Below are 11,614 nucleotides of genomic sequence, written 5' to 3'. Positions count from 1 at the left end.
TTTATTACAGGACCTTTTAAGTCACACAAGGGAAGGCATAAGGAAGGCCTAACTTGATGACCCAAAGACCAGAGCATGAAAAAAAAACAGAGAGGAGTTCAGAGAACTGAGCATATCAATATCTAAGTCACTGGGCTGTGGAAGATGCTATATCTTCAGGCCACACAGCAAGATAAGAAAGAAGAGTCAGTGAGACCCTATGAGAAGTCTCCCTCCAGTTCTAAGGTGTCCAGGTCATACCCAGCACCGTTCACTTCTCCTCGTTCTACATCAGGACAACCTTGCTCTTCTGCTAGGATAGCAACAAAGCTGGTGAGGGCTGGAGATTTTACAGGAAGGGGTAGGGCTGGCACTCAGATGTGTCCAGTTGGTTTCCTACCTGTGATGTTACAGGTCAGGGGAAGCTCCCAAGGTAGCATAGCACATAGAAACTTCCAGCATGAGCCTGTGCCCTGTTTGTCTACTCTCCCCTCTCTCTTCTATCTCTTGGAAGTTCTCATTTCCTTCAAAATTCAGCTTGAGTGCCACATTGTAAATGAAGTCTTTTCTGAGCCCCATTCCTCCCCTCATTCCTAGTGTGCTCCTCAGGACTGTTCCATTCATTTATATGTTCTGTATGTGTGTGTATATGTGTATTTAGACACACATATTGTCTTCCCAGTTAGAATATAAGATCCTTGAGGAGGATTGTTTCAGCACTGCCTGTTTCCCTAATAGTTAGCCTGGTGCCTGGTCCATAATAAGTGCTTAATAAATCTTTGCTTATTGAATGATTGGTTCATTAGCTTGACTCTGGACTTGTTCTCCCAATCACTCAGGTTCCCAAAATGAGGTTATCTTTTTCTCACTTCTCAAACTTCTAGGACAGTGTCAAGATGTCTGTGAGCCCCCACATCACCTTAGAGAGCAGAGGGAGGAAGGGCTTGCTTTGGGCAAACAGACAGAGGGGCAGGGCATGCAAAAAGTGTCCTTGGATGCTGAGAAGAGGGGGAATGGGGCAGCTCCTCATGCCGGGGCTGGCACATGTGCCAATATTTCGCCAACACTGTTCTAGGGAAACTGCTGAGGGGCAGTGGGAGCTTTCTATAATGACACTGGTTCGGGCTCCTATTCTGGTATGTCGTCTCCAATTTTCATTACCATTTCATTTCATTGAAATTTCATTTCAATAATTTCATTATTACAGTTAATATCTCCCCTATATTATTATTATTTTTATAGTTTTTTAAACTCTCACCTTCTGTCTTAGAATTAATACTAAGTATTGGTTCTTAGACTAGTAAGGGCTAGGCAATGGGGATTAAGTGACTTGCTGAGGGTTAGCTCAAACAACTAGGAAGTTTCTGAGATCATATTTGACCCCACGACCTCCTATGTCTAAATCTGATCTCTCTCATATTATGAATACCTTCCAGTGATTACCACCCCAGGATCATGTAACTCATTAGCATAAATTAGCTTTTACTGAGGTTGTATTTACTGAGGAGACCTCTAAAGAACAGAAACTACAAAGCATTTCCCCCAACATCTGGGGGTACACTCTCCACATTTCACCTTGGTCCCTGGGGAGAGTGGGCTCAGTCTTAAAAGCATTGGCCCCACTAAGTTCATTTCTGAATATCCCTTAGCCAATGAATGAATTGCAGTGACTCCCTCTTTGACACTTTTAATCCATTGTTAACCTGGGTGAAGCTCCTCCCAGACCTAGCTATCCACTCCCAGACCTCTTTGGGCGCAATCTAATGACCTTTCTAAGACCATTAGATCAAAACCTAGTTTGAGGCTCCTTCCTTAAGAGCAAGAAAGAACAAAAGCAAAGACACAAAGAACAGAGGCCAAATGTTGGTCCCCAGTGCAAAAATTATGATCCAAGTCTTCCCTCACCACCCAGAGGCTTACAGCATATTTTCCCTTGCTCGTAGCCAGGGTTAAAAGATGGCGGAATTATCAAGTTAGGGCTTTTTGTCAGCATTCTTAGATCTGCTCAGCTGCCAGTTGAAAGTATCCTCTTCTTCATGGGGTAAGCAGACTGAAAAAAAAAATACCTGCACATGTTCCCGATTTCACATGCTGCCTGTGCTCATAAAAACAAGGTCCTCATTGACCATTTCCAGTCTTTCTCCCCATCCTCCTTTATGTTGACAAGCTTCTGGCCTGGAGGTTTCTAGATATGAAGAGTTCCAGGAATGGAGAAAGGCAGCAGTTGTCAGACAAGAGAAGAGGGTGCTGTCCAGAGCAGGGACAGTACCCCAAAAATGGTCTGGGTGCCAAAAACCAGAGAAGTTTTTTGGGTTGCCACAATCCAGCTGCATGAGGTCCAATTAAATTCTGTTATTCAGCTCCCTGCCCAGCACCACCGAATGCCCACAGGAACTTAACAATTTTTTTTTGGTGGGATCAGCATGACAAGCTAGAGAAGGGTAGAGAAATGAATGAATGAAGAGGCAAATTTATCTTTTCCAGTGGTGGTTCTTTTAACGATTACAAAATCTATGACTAAATACATTGTTAAGGGACAATTATTGGCAAGCTGAGCATTTCAGCAACCAATTAGGAACCTGGGTGTTTGCCTCTGTGGGTCATTAGGAAATTTTTTGTTTGTTTACCAGTTGCTCAAAATCAAGACCTTCTTCAAGTAGCCTCTGGGTATAAGGACAATAAATACAGATGTGTTGATTAAAAACATTTTAAAAGTAACTTGATGAAACTTTAGAAAGAGTAAGGGATAAATGTGGCCTAAAATGGTCTATTCCCCAATGATTTGGCCAACTCAATAGAGAATGGAGCTCAAAAACTGGATCTCGTGTGCCACACGTCCAGTTGAGAATGGGAAATGGAAGAGATGGGCGCCCTCTCTCGAAAACTCCCAGTGGCCTCTGGTTCCCCAAAATGTGAATAATGGGGGAATAATTAACAGGGAGAAGTGGCTGATCTTGAGAATCACAGAAGGAAAGAAGGAAAGAGATGACCTCTGAGGTAGTGAGGGGTTCTAGTCCTAAGGAATAATTGTCTCAAGTGGACGGCCTTGGAGAGTCCTTGTAGTCCTTGATGTAATGAAGAGATGAGGGAATAGCCTGGTTCAACATCCCTTTTTTGGAGACTTTCATCTAGCTTCGGTCACAGTGGTATCCCCATAGAGGGTAGGGTCAGTTTTGGCCTTGGACCTAGCACGGTGCCCTGTACTCAGAATAGTTGCTTAATAAGTATTTGCTGGATTGAACTGAATTCTCCGTGAGTGCCAAGCATTTGTTTCCAGAGGTCACACAAAAGCTTCTGAGTGGATAGAATTCTGGGTGTAGAGTCGGGAAGACCCGAGTTCAAATCCAGCCTCTGACACTTCCTAGCTGTATGACCTTGGGTAAAGCCATCTAATTGTTTGCCTCAGTTTCCTCATCTGTAAAAAAGGACATGATCATAGGACCTATCTCCCAAAGCTGTTGTGAGTCTCAAGTGAGATTATATTTGTGAAGCCCTTAGCACATAGTATTCCTAGAGCCTGTGTAAGTGCTGTGTAAATGTTAGCTGCTTCCTGCTGGCCATGGGTCCTGGCTCAGTGGTTGGGTGCTTTGTGGGGGGCACTGGCTGCTTGCAGCGTTGGAGGGAGCTTCGGGGACGACCAAACAGTCCCCCGTGGACAGTTGAGCAAGGAGAGACAATGACTCGGTGGATCTTTAAAAAGGGAGTGACTCTCACCCTGTTGCTCTCTTCCTTTGACTCTCTAGGTAACATCATGTACTTCTGAGACTTCCTGTGAGGGAAGAGGGAGGGCTGGCCCCTGATGAGAACATGTTGGTGACTTCTCCCTGTGTCAGCTAGAGCAGGAGGATCCAACTAGGTAAGCTTGAGCCTGGACTCGAGTTGTTGCCTTTTCTACCTCGTATTTCTTTTCCTGAGAAAGGGAGCAAACACCAGGCTGTGGAGGGATATGGAGGGATGTGGAGGTGAGCTGGTGGCTTCCAGAGGTCCCGAGGGGTGCCGGCTGGAGGCAGGCAGCTCTCTGTTTTGGACAGTCCAAGCCCTGGCCTGGCTGCTCAGTAAATAGGAACTCTGTGGGGACAGTAGAGAAGTAAAGTAAGAGGAACACTTCTTAGTGAGCCACCCCACAGAATGCTGCATGCTCGGATGGGGGTTAAGTGACGTCCCCTCCTGGGAGAAGTTTATCTAATGGCTTAGAAGAAAGTTCCTGGATCCTGGTTTTAAGGCTTTCCTATCTGCACACTTGTATGTTGTGTTTAGAATTTCTTTTGTATATAGGAAATAAATACCCCACCTGATGGCATGGGCTACTTTTCTGCTCTCCCAGCAGTGGAGCTCAAGCCAAGCCTGAAGCAATTTTCCCTCGGGGGCCCTGAGGATGGGGGTGGGGGAACAGAACCAACCAAAGACTTTGAGAAGAAGGGGAGAGAGAGAGAGAGAGAGACAGAGAGAGACAGAGAGAGAGAGAGAGACAGAGAGAGAGAGAGACAGAGAGAGACAGAGAGACAGAGAGAGGGAGACAGAGAGACAGAGAGAGACAGAGACAGAGAGAGAGAGACAGAGAGAGAGACAGAGAGAGAGAGAGGGAGAGAGAGAGAGAGGGGGAGAGAGAGAGAGAGGGAGAGAGAGAGAGAGACAGAGAGAGAGAGAGAGACAGAGAGAGAGAGAGGGAGAGAGAGAGGGAGACAGAGAGACAGAGAGAGACAGAGACAGAGAGAGAGAGACAGAGAGAGAGACAGAGAGAGAGAGAGGGAGAGAGAGAGAGAGGGGGAGAGAGAGAGAGAGGGAGAGAGAGAGAGGCAGAGGCAGAGAGACAGAGAGAGACAGAGACAGAGAGAGAGAGACAGGGAGAGACAGAGAGAGAGACAGAGAGAGGGAGACAGAGAGACAGAGAGAGACAGAGACAGAGAGAGAGAGACAGAGAGAGAGACAGAGAGAGAGAGAGGGAGAGAGAGAGAGAGGGAGAGAGAGAGAGAGAGAGAGAGAGAGAGAGAGAGAGAGAGAGAGAGAGAGAGAGAGAGAGAGAGAGAGAGAGAGGAAGGGAGGGAGAGGCAGAGGCAGAGGCAGAGGCAGAGGCAGAGGCAGAGGCAGAGGCAGAGGGAGAGAGGAGAACCCCATTCCCTCAGGCTCAGTTTTGTTTTGTTTTGTTTTTTAGCCTTTACCTTCGTCTTAGTATCAGTTCTAAGGCAGTAGAGCAGTAAGAGGTAGGCAATTAGAAGCTAGGGACTTGTCCAAGGTCACACAGCTAGGAACTAACTAAGGTCAAATTTGAACCCAGGTCTGAATCAGACCCAGTTCTCTAGCCACTTAGCTGCCCCTCAACAGTAGTGTAATTGATGGTTGGATACTCCTAGCACAAGGTTCAACTCAGGCACCATGAATATTTTCTTTAGTACCCATCAATTGTCTCTTCCTCGTCCACCATTTTTTCCTTTTGCTTTTCCTAGATGGATGGGGCTCAAGGTCAGAATTGGCTATAGGAAAGCCATCATAATTCTTTTACCCCAAAGCTTGTCTCCTCTAAGCCCCAGAGCATATTCCAGAGGCAGAGCACATCCAGGAACAGTGATGCTTCCCAAAGTTCATTATCAGTGCTGCGTATGTAATGTGATCTCCCTTGGAAGGACACTGGAGAGAAATGCATTTTTGGACACGGCCATTGTGAGCACTTGTTTTGCCTGACAATGCATATTTGTTACAGGGTTTTGTTTTCATTTTGTTTTGTTTTTTTCAAGGAGAGAAAATAAATGCTTGGTAATTGAAAAAAAAGTTTTGAGGAAGGATATTGAAAGTGAGGAGCAAAAGAAGCATAGGTTTATAAAAGAGTGTCAAAGGCATGGTGAGGGGAAATTGGAGTGAGACCTCATCACTTTGGATGCCCTTTGGAAATGCATCCCTTCCTATGGTTGTCAAGAGTTTTCTATAATAAATAGAAAGGGCAGCTCAGTGGCTTAGTAGATAGAGAGTCAGGCCTGGAGTTGGGAGAATTTGGGTTCAAATCTGGCCTTACTTTCTAGCTGTGTGACTCTGAGCAAGTCACTTAACCCCAAATGCCTAGCCCTTATTGCTTTTCTGCCTTGGAACCAATATTCAAGAATAAGTCTAAGAGAGAAGGTAAGAGTTTTTTTTTTTTTAATAATAAATAACAGAGGAATTTATATTTGATCCTAAAGGCAATAATTTGGTTTTCAGATTATACTATAAAACAATAATTATTAAAGTTGTCTGGAAGTGGAAGAGATTAGATAAAACGGAACCAGAATGATAGATATCTATCAGTATAATGCATAATAAACCCATTATCAAATAGAAATGGCAAACCACTCCACTATCTTTGCCAAGAAAGCCCCACAAAATCTTGAAGACTCAGACATGACTGAAATGAATGAACAACAGAAAGGTGACAGGGAGTCTCTGGTATTTATTGAGTAGGAGAGTAACATGGTCAGATTGGTACTTCAAGAAAATTACAGTCAAGAGCTGCTGCTGCTGGTGATGGTGGTGATAGAAAGGATGAGTCAGCTACATTGCTCAGTGGATTGAGAGCCAAGACTAGAGAAGGGAGATCCTGGGTTCAAATTTGACCTCAGATACTTCTTAGCTGTGTAACCCTGAGCAAGTCACTTAACTCCAATTGCCTAGCCCCTCCTCACCATTCTTTTACCTTGGAACTGTTTCCTCAGTGTTGATTTTAAGAAAGAAGGTAAAATTTTTAAAAGAAAGAAAGAGAGAGAAGGAAGGAAGGAAGGAAGGAAGGAAGGAAGGAAGGAAGGAAGGAAGGAAGGAAGAAGGAAGGAAGGAAGGAAGGAAGGAAGGAAGGAAGAGAAAAGAAAGAAAGGAGAAGGAAGGAAAAGGAAGGAAAGGAGGGAAGAAGGAAAGAAAGAAGAAGAAAAGAAAGAAAGAAAGAAAGAAAGAAGAAAGAAAGAAAGAAAGAAGAAGAAAGAAAGAAAGAAAGAAAGAAAGAAAGAAAGAAAGAAAAAGAAAGAAAGAAAGAAAGAAAGAAAGAAAGAAAGAGGAAGGAAGGAAGGAAGGAAGGAAGAAAGAGAAAGGAAGAAAGAAAGAAAGAAAGGAAGGAAGGAAGGAAGGAAGGAAGGAAGGAAGGAAGGAAGGAAGGAAGGAAGGAAGGACGGACGAAAGAGCAAATAAGATTGTTTTGCTCCAGATCATCTAGTGCTACTGCAGTTGGGAACACGGAGGATGTTGTATGACACCCCCCCCCCCATTGCACTGTAGAAAACGTGACCTTCACATCAAAATTGCATGGCAAACTATCATCTCACTCATACCTACTCCTCTGCTTAGAAATACATTCTTTATAACTCTAGACAATCTCTACATCTTTGAACCTCTGCTACAAATTTCTTCTCTGCTTCCTGTCTAACTCTTTGGATCTGGCTGTCGGGCCCCATGATCTGGGCTTTCCTTGGCAGGGCTTTCTGTTTACTCTCTTGTATTAAGACTTTGGACCCCACCCTCTTTCCTGGGAGCGTTCTTTCCCTTGGGCCCTCCTAAGTGGCCCCCAGTCACTGACTGGCTACTCCCCTCCCCTTCTTGTGTTTGACATATTCTAGGCTTATATAATAATGAGAAAAGAAAGAGAGGAAAAAGAGAAGAATGAGGGGGAGAGAAGGGGACTAAAAATAATAAATCACATTTTAAGTCCCTCTAATTGGTCTCTCTCCTTGCATATTCTCTTTTGTCCAATTTATCCTTCACATTACTGCCAAAAACAGCTTCCTAAGGCACAGGTGTCATACCCCTACTCAGCAATTTTCAGTGGCTCCCTATTACCTCTGGGACAAAATACAGATTCCTTAGCCTGGCTTTGGAAGTCTTCCACAATCTGATAGCAACCTACCTTTATAGTCTCGTACATCATTTCACATTCAGAAGCAGCATCCTAGCCCAAGTGGTTTATCAGCTATTCTGTGAACTCCACAAAAGTTGACCCCCTTTCTCTACACATTCATGCAGGCTGACCCTCACTCTTGGAATTCATTTTCCTCCCCAATTCTGCTCTTTGGAGTCCTTGTCTCTCCAAGGCTCAGCTTTGAAAGCATCTTTTGGCATTCAGTTTTCCCGGATGTCCTTAGCCGAAAGGATTCTCACACTTTTATGGAGCATCTTGTCTTGTATTCTTTACCCCCATCAATCTCAGCCTGATATGCTTTCCTGAGTTCATGTGACATTAGTCCAGCCCTGGGAGACTGTAAACCCCTTGAGGGGAAGAACTTTTTTGTTTTGAAGTCTCTGGTTCTCTGTCGCCTAGCACAGTACTTTGAACATAGGAAATATTTAATTAATGTTTGTTAAGTGAATAGGCTAATAGGACACTGTGCAGCTTAACCATGCTTTCATCGTCACAACCCTGTGAGGTTGCCAGTACAAATATTATTATTCCCATTTTTGAGATCATGAAACTGAGGCTTAAATAGATTAAGTGATTTGCTCATGATTAAATGGTTAATAAACAGAAGGGGCAACTTGGTGATTCGGTGGGTAGAGTGCTGGGCTTGGATTCAGGTAGATTCATCTTCCTGAATTCGAATCTGGCCTCAGACACTTTCTAGCTGTGTGACCCTGGGCAGGTCACTTAACCTTGTATACTTTAGTTCCTCACCTGTAAAATGAGCTGGAGAAGGAAATGGCAAATTGCTCTGTGTAGCTTTGCCAAGGAAAGCCCAAATGGGGTACTGAAGAATTGTACACAATTAAACAATGCCAACAAAATAGAAGGGGTAAGGCTTGAACTCTATTCTTCTGGTTTCCAGTCTAGGAGGCTAAGAGTAGAGAGGAAGAAGAGCCACAAAAAGAGGAAATGAGAGAGAAGAGAGATGAAGTGCCAAGAGGAGAGTTGAAAAAAAAAGATAGAGAGAAAAAAGAAAATAAAAGATTGGTTATACTTCTGTCCTTCATATTCTTAAAAAATGTTTTTAAGTTACAAAGGCATAAAATCATTAGCATTTCTGTGTGTGACTAATTCAAACCAGAAAAAAACAATAGGAAGAGAAATACTATTTAAACAAAGTAGCCGAGAATTAATCTATTGAGAGATAATAATTAAAGAAAAACATAAAAATAACTTTTATAAAAATAAAAGGAAAATTTTCATAATTGAAGAGACATTCAGTGTCCATAGGATCATAGGTTTAGAGCTAAAAAGAACTTACAAGTCATCTAGTCCAACTCTCAATTTTATATATAAGAAGCAAGTAAGAAAGTGAAAGAAATAGAGATTAAAATCCTAATCTTTTGACTTTAAATCTAGTTCTCCTTCCATCATTAAAAAAAATGTTATTATACTTTAATGCTATGCTGAGGCAGCCTGGTGTAGTTGTTGTTGTTCACCCTTCTTTTTGGAAGAGGACCAATGACATCATAAGGGTGATTTCCTGACTTGCTGGAAAACTGGAGTGATGTGAGGCAGAATTGCACAAGCATCAGCTTCCTTCTCTCTACCAGAGTCATCAAAGTCCAGTGGCAGGACAAAAGTCAAGATGGCTCATGATGGCCTAGGGATGCAGTGGCTAACCTTCGCATCTTCAATGTCTGACCAGGCTCTAAGTGTTTCATAGTGCCTACTTCAGCTTTTTTTCATGGCTGTTGGAACAAAATGTTCCCATCCATCCATCCATTCCACTGGGGAAAGTCTTCCCATGCTTGGGGTAGACACTCACCTAACTCAGTGACAGGTTGGAGGTCTGTTAGTTACTCTTGACCTGGTTTAGCTTTCCTGCCCAGATGTTTTACATCTTGGCAACTCCTGTTAAGCTACCACTTCTTAGAGCCCCAGATGAGAGTTGGGTGAAAGGGGGACACTGAAGGTAGACGAGCAGCCCTAAAAAGTTCTTGGCAAGCCCTCATGCCAGAGATGCTAGTCCACCCTGAACACCCCATACACCCCAGCAGTCTGGATTAGTGGTTCCAGAACTGTCCTGAAAATCAGGAAGACGGACTTGGGTTCCAACCAACATCATTAGTGAGAGTTATCTATACTGATAACATCACAGGGCCATTCTCAATTCCTCTCTCTAAAGATCAACATAACAATGCATAATTCATATAACTAGAAAAATTAGTTTTAAAAATATGAAAGAACTAAAGGTAAACAATATCAAAGGAAAGTATGAAAAAGAAAAATCAGGGCAAGGACTTGTACTGCCAGAACTCAAATTATGCTGTAAAACAAAAATTATTGAAGTTGTTTGGTAATGGAAGAGATTAGAAAGTAATGAACTAAAATGACAGATATATACGAGAATAATGTGCAGTCAACCCATTGTCAAGAAACACTGAGTAAAATATTCATAATTTAAAGAAAAAATTGTTTGTAAAGAGTAGTCAAAAGTTTGGTGGAAAAGAAGTGAGCAGACCAGTATCTCACACCATGGACCAAAATAAATTCCAAATGAATCAATGATCTATCTGCATGAAAAATATATCATTTTATAAACCCTTACTTTCTGCCTTAGAATAAATACTAAGCATTGGTTCTAAGGTAGAAGAGTGGCAAGAGCCAGGGAATTGGGGTTAAAATTATTTGTCCAGGGTCACACAGCTAGAAGTATCTGAGGTCACATTCCATCTCCAGGCCTGTTTCTCTATCTATTGAGCCACATGCCTGCCCTATATCATTTTTTTAAAACCTAGAATATAATAGCAATCAATGAAACAAATGAAAAAGATTACCTTTAGTCCTGTGTAAAAGTCCTTTCTATTTTTGTTGTGGAAAGGAAGGGAAGCAGGTTTAGCCTAAGAATCTGTGTTTTGACCATTAACAAACTTTAATTTGATTGTTTTCCTCTAAACGTGGAATATTTATCCAATGACCTTCTTGTGAACATATTTCTGGAGAACTGAATCATACAGATCTTGCCATTCTTGCTAAAGACCAGCAGCTCTCTGAGTGGGTTTTTCAGGAGACTTCTGGGTTCAAAACTATTTTCATAATAATACAAAGACATTTTAATTTCTAATATAGTAAATATCAATACCTGTAATCCACATGCAATCTCTTTCGGGGATTCTTGATCATTTTTAAGAGTATAAAAGGGGTACAGAGATTGGTCTATGTGATACCAATTCAAGGATTATTGATAAGTTGTGAGGTACATTCAGAGATGTTGGATATATGTCAATACAGAAGATGAAATGAGTGGATGGATGGGTTTGTTGGGGGGGGGAGTATCCAGAATAAATATATATATATATGTATATATATATATACATATATATATATGTATGCATACAAATATATTAAGGGTAAAGCTAGGGACTAGACTGTAGAACTCACAGGACTTGCTTGATCAAGTGGGTCAAGACTCTGTTTGCTCACATTTTTTGAGGGTGTTTAGAAATCTCCAGCTGAGTCCTGAATACCATGGGAAATACAGTACTCTACTCGCTTGGGTGCTACAGGACAAAAGTTCTAGCAGCTCCTTCAGTTTTACTAAATAAAGGATGAAGATAATCTAATTGAACCCAAAAATGAATACTTTTAATTAGTATATCTTAATTTTGAGGCTCATGAAAAGTAGCATAATATCTTCTGATCTTCTAAGCTATATTTTTGAAAAGATAATAACTCAAAGTGGGCTTTGAATCCAGGCTTAGCTTTTGGTAGTCTAAAACTGAGGTT

At 42.1% G+C, this 11,614-nt stretch overlaps 1 protein-coding gene across 1 annotated transcript in view; it reads left to right on the top strand.

The window, feature by feature from the left end:
* The first annotated feature begins 3,712 nt into the window (after positions 1-3,712).
* The window catches only part of LOC100021001 (mortality factor 4-like protein 1), a 109,751-nt gene continuing 101,849 nt past the window's right edge, over positions 3,713-11,614 (top strand). Inside the window, exon 1 of the mRNA XM_056800883.1 lies at positions 3,713-3,835. The gene's annotated coding sequence lies outside the window, so the exon portion shown is untranslated. The remainder of the gene's footprint in view (positions 3,836-11,614) is intronic.

The sequence above is a fragment of the Monodelphis domestica genome, chromosome 5 (assembly GCF_027887165.1).
Source record: "Monodelphis domestica isolate mMonDom1 chromosome 5, mMonDom1.pri, whole genome shotgun sequence".
NCBI lineage: Eukaryota > Metazoa > Chordata > Mammalia > Didelphimorphia > Didelphidae > Monodelphis > Monodelphis domestica.
Note: the sequence above shows the minus strand (reverse complement) of the source record. Positions and strands in the feature narration are given on the sequence as shown.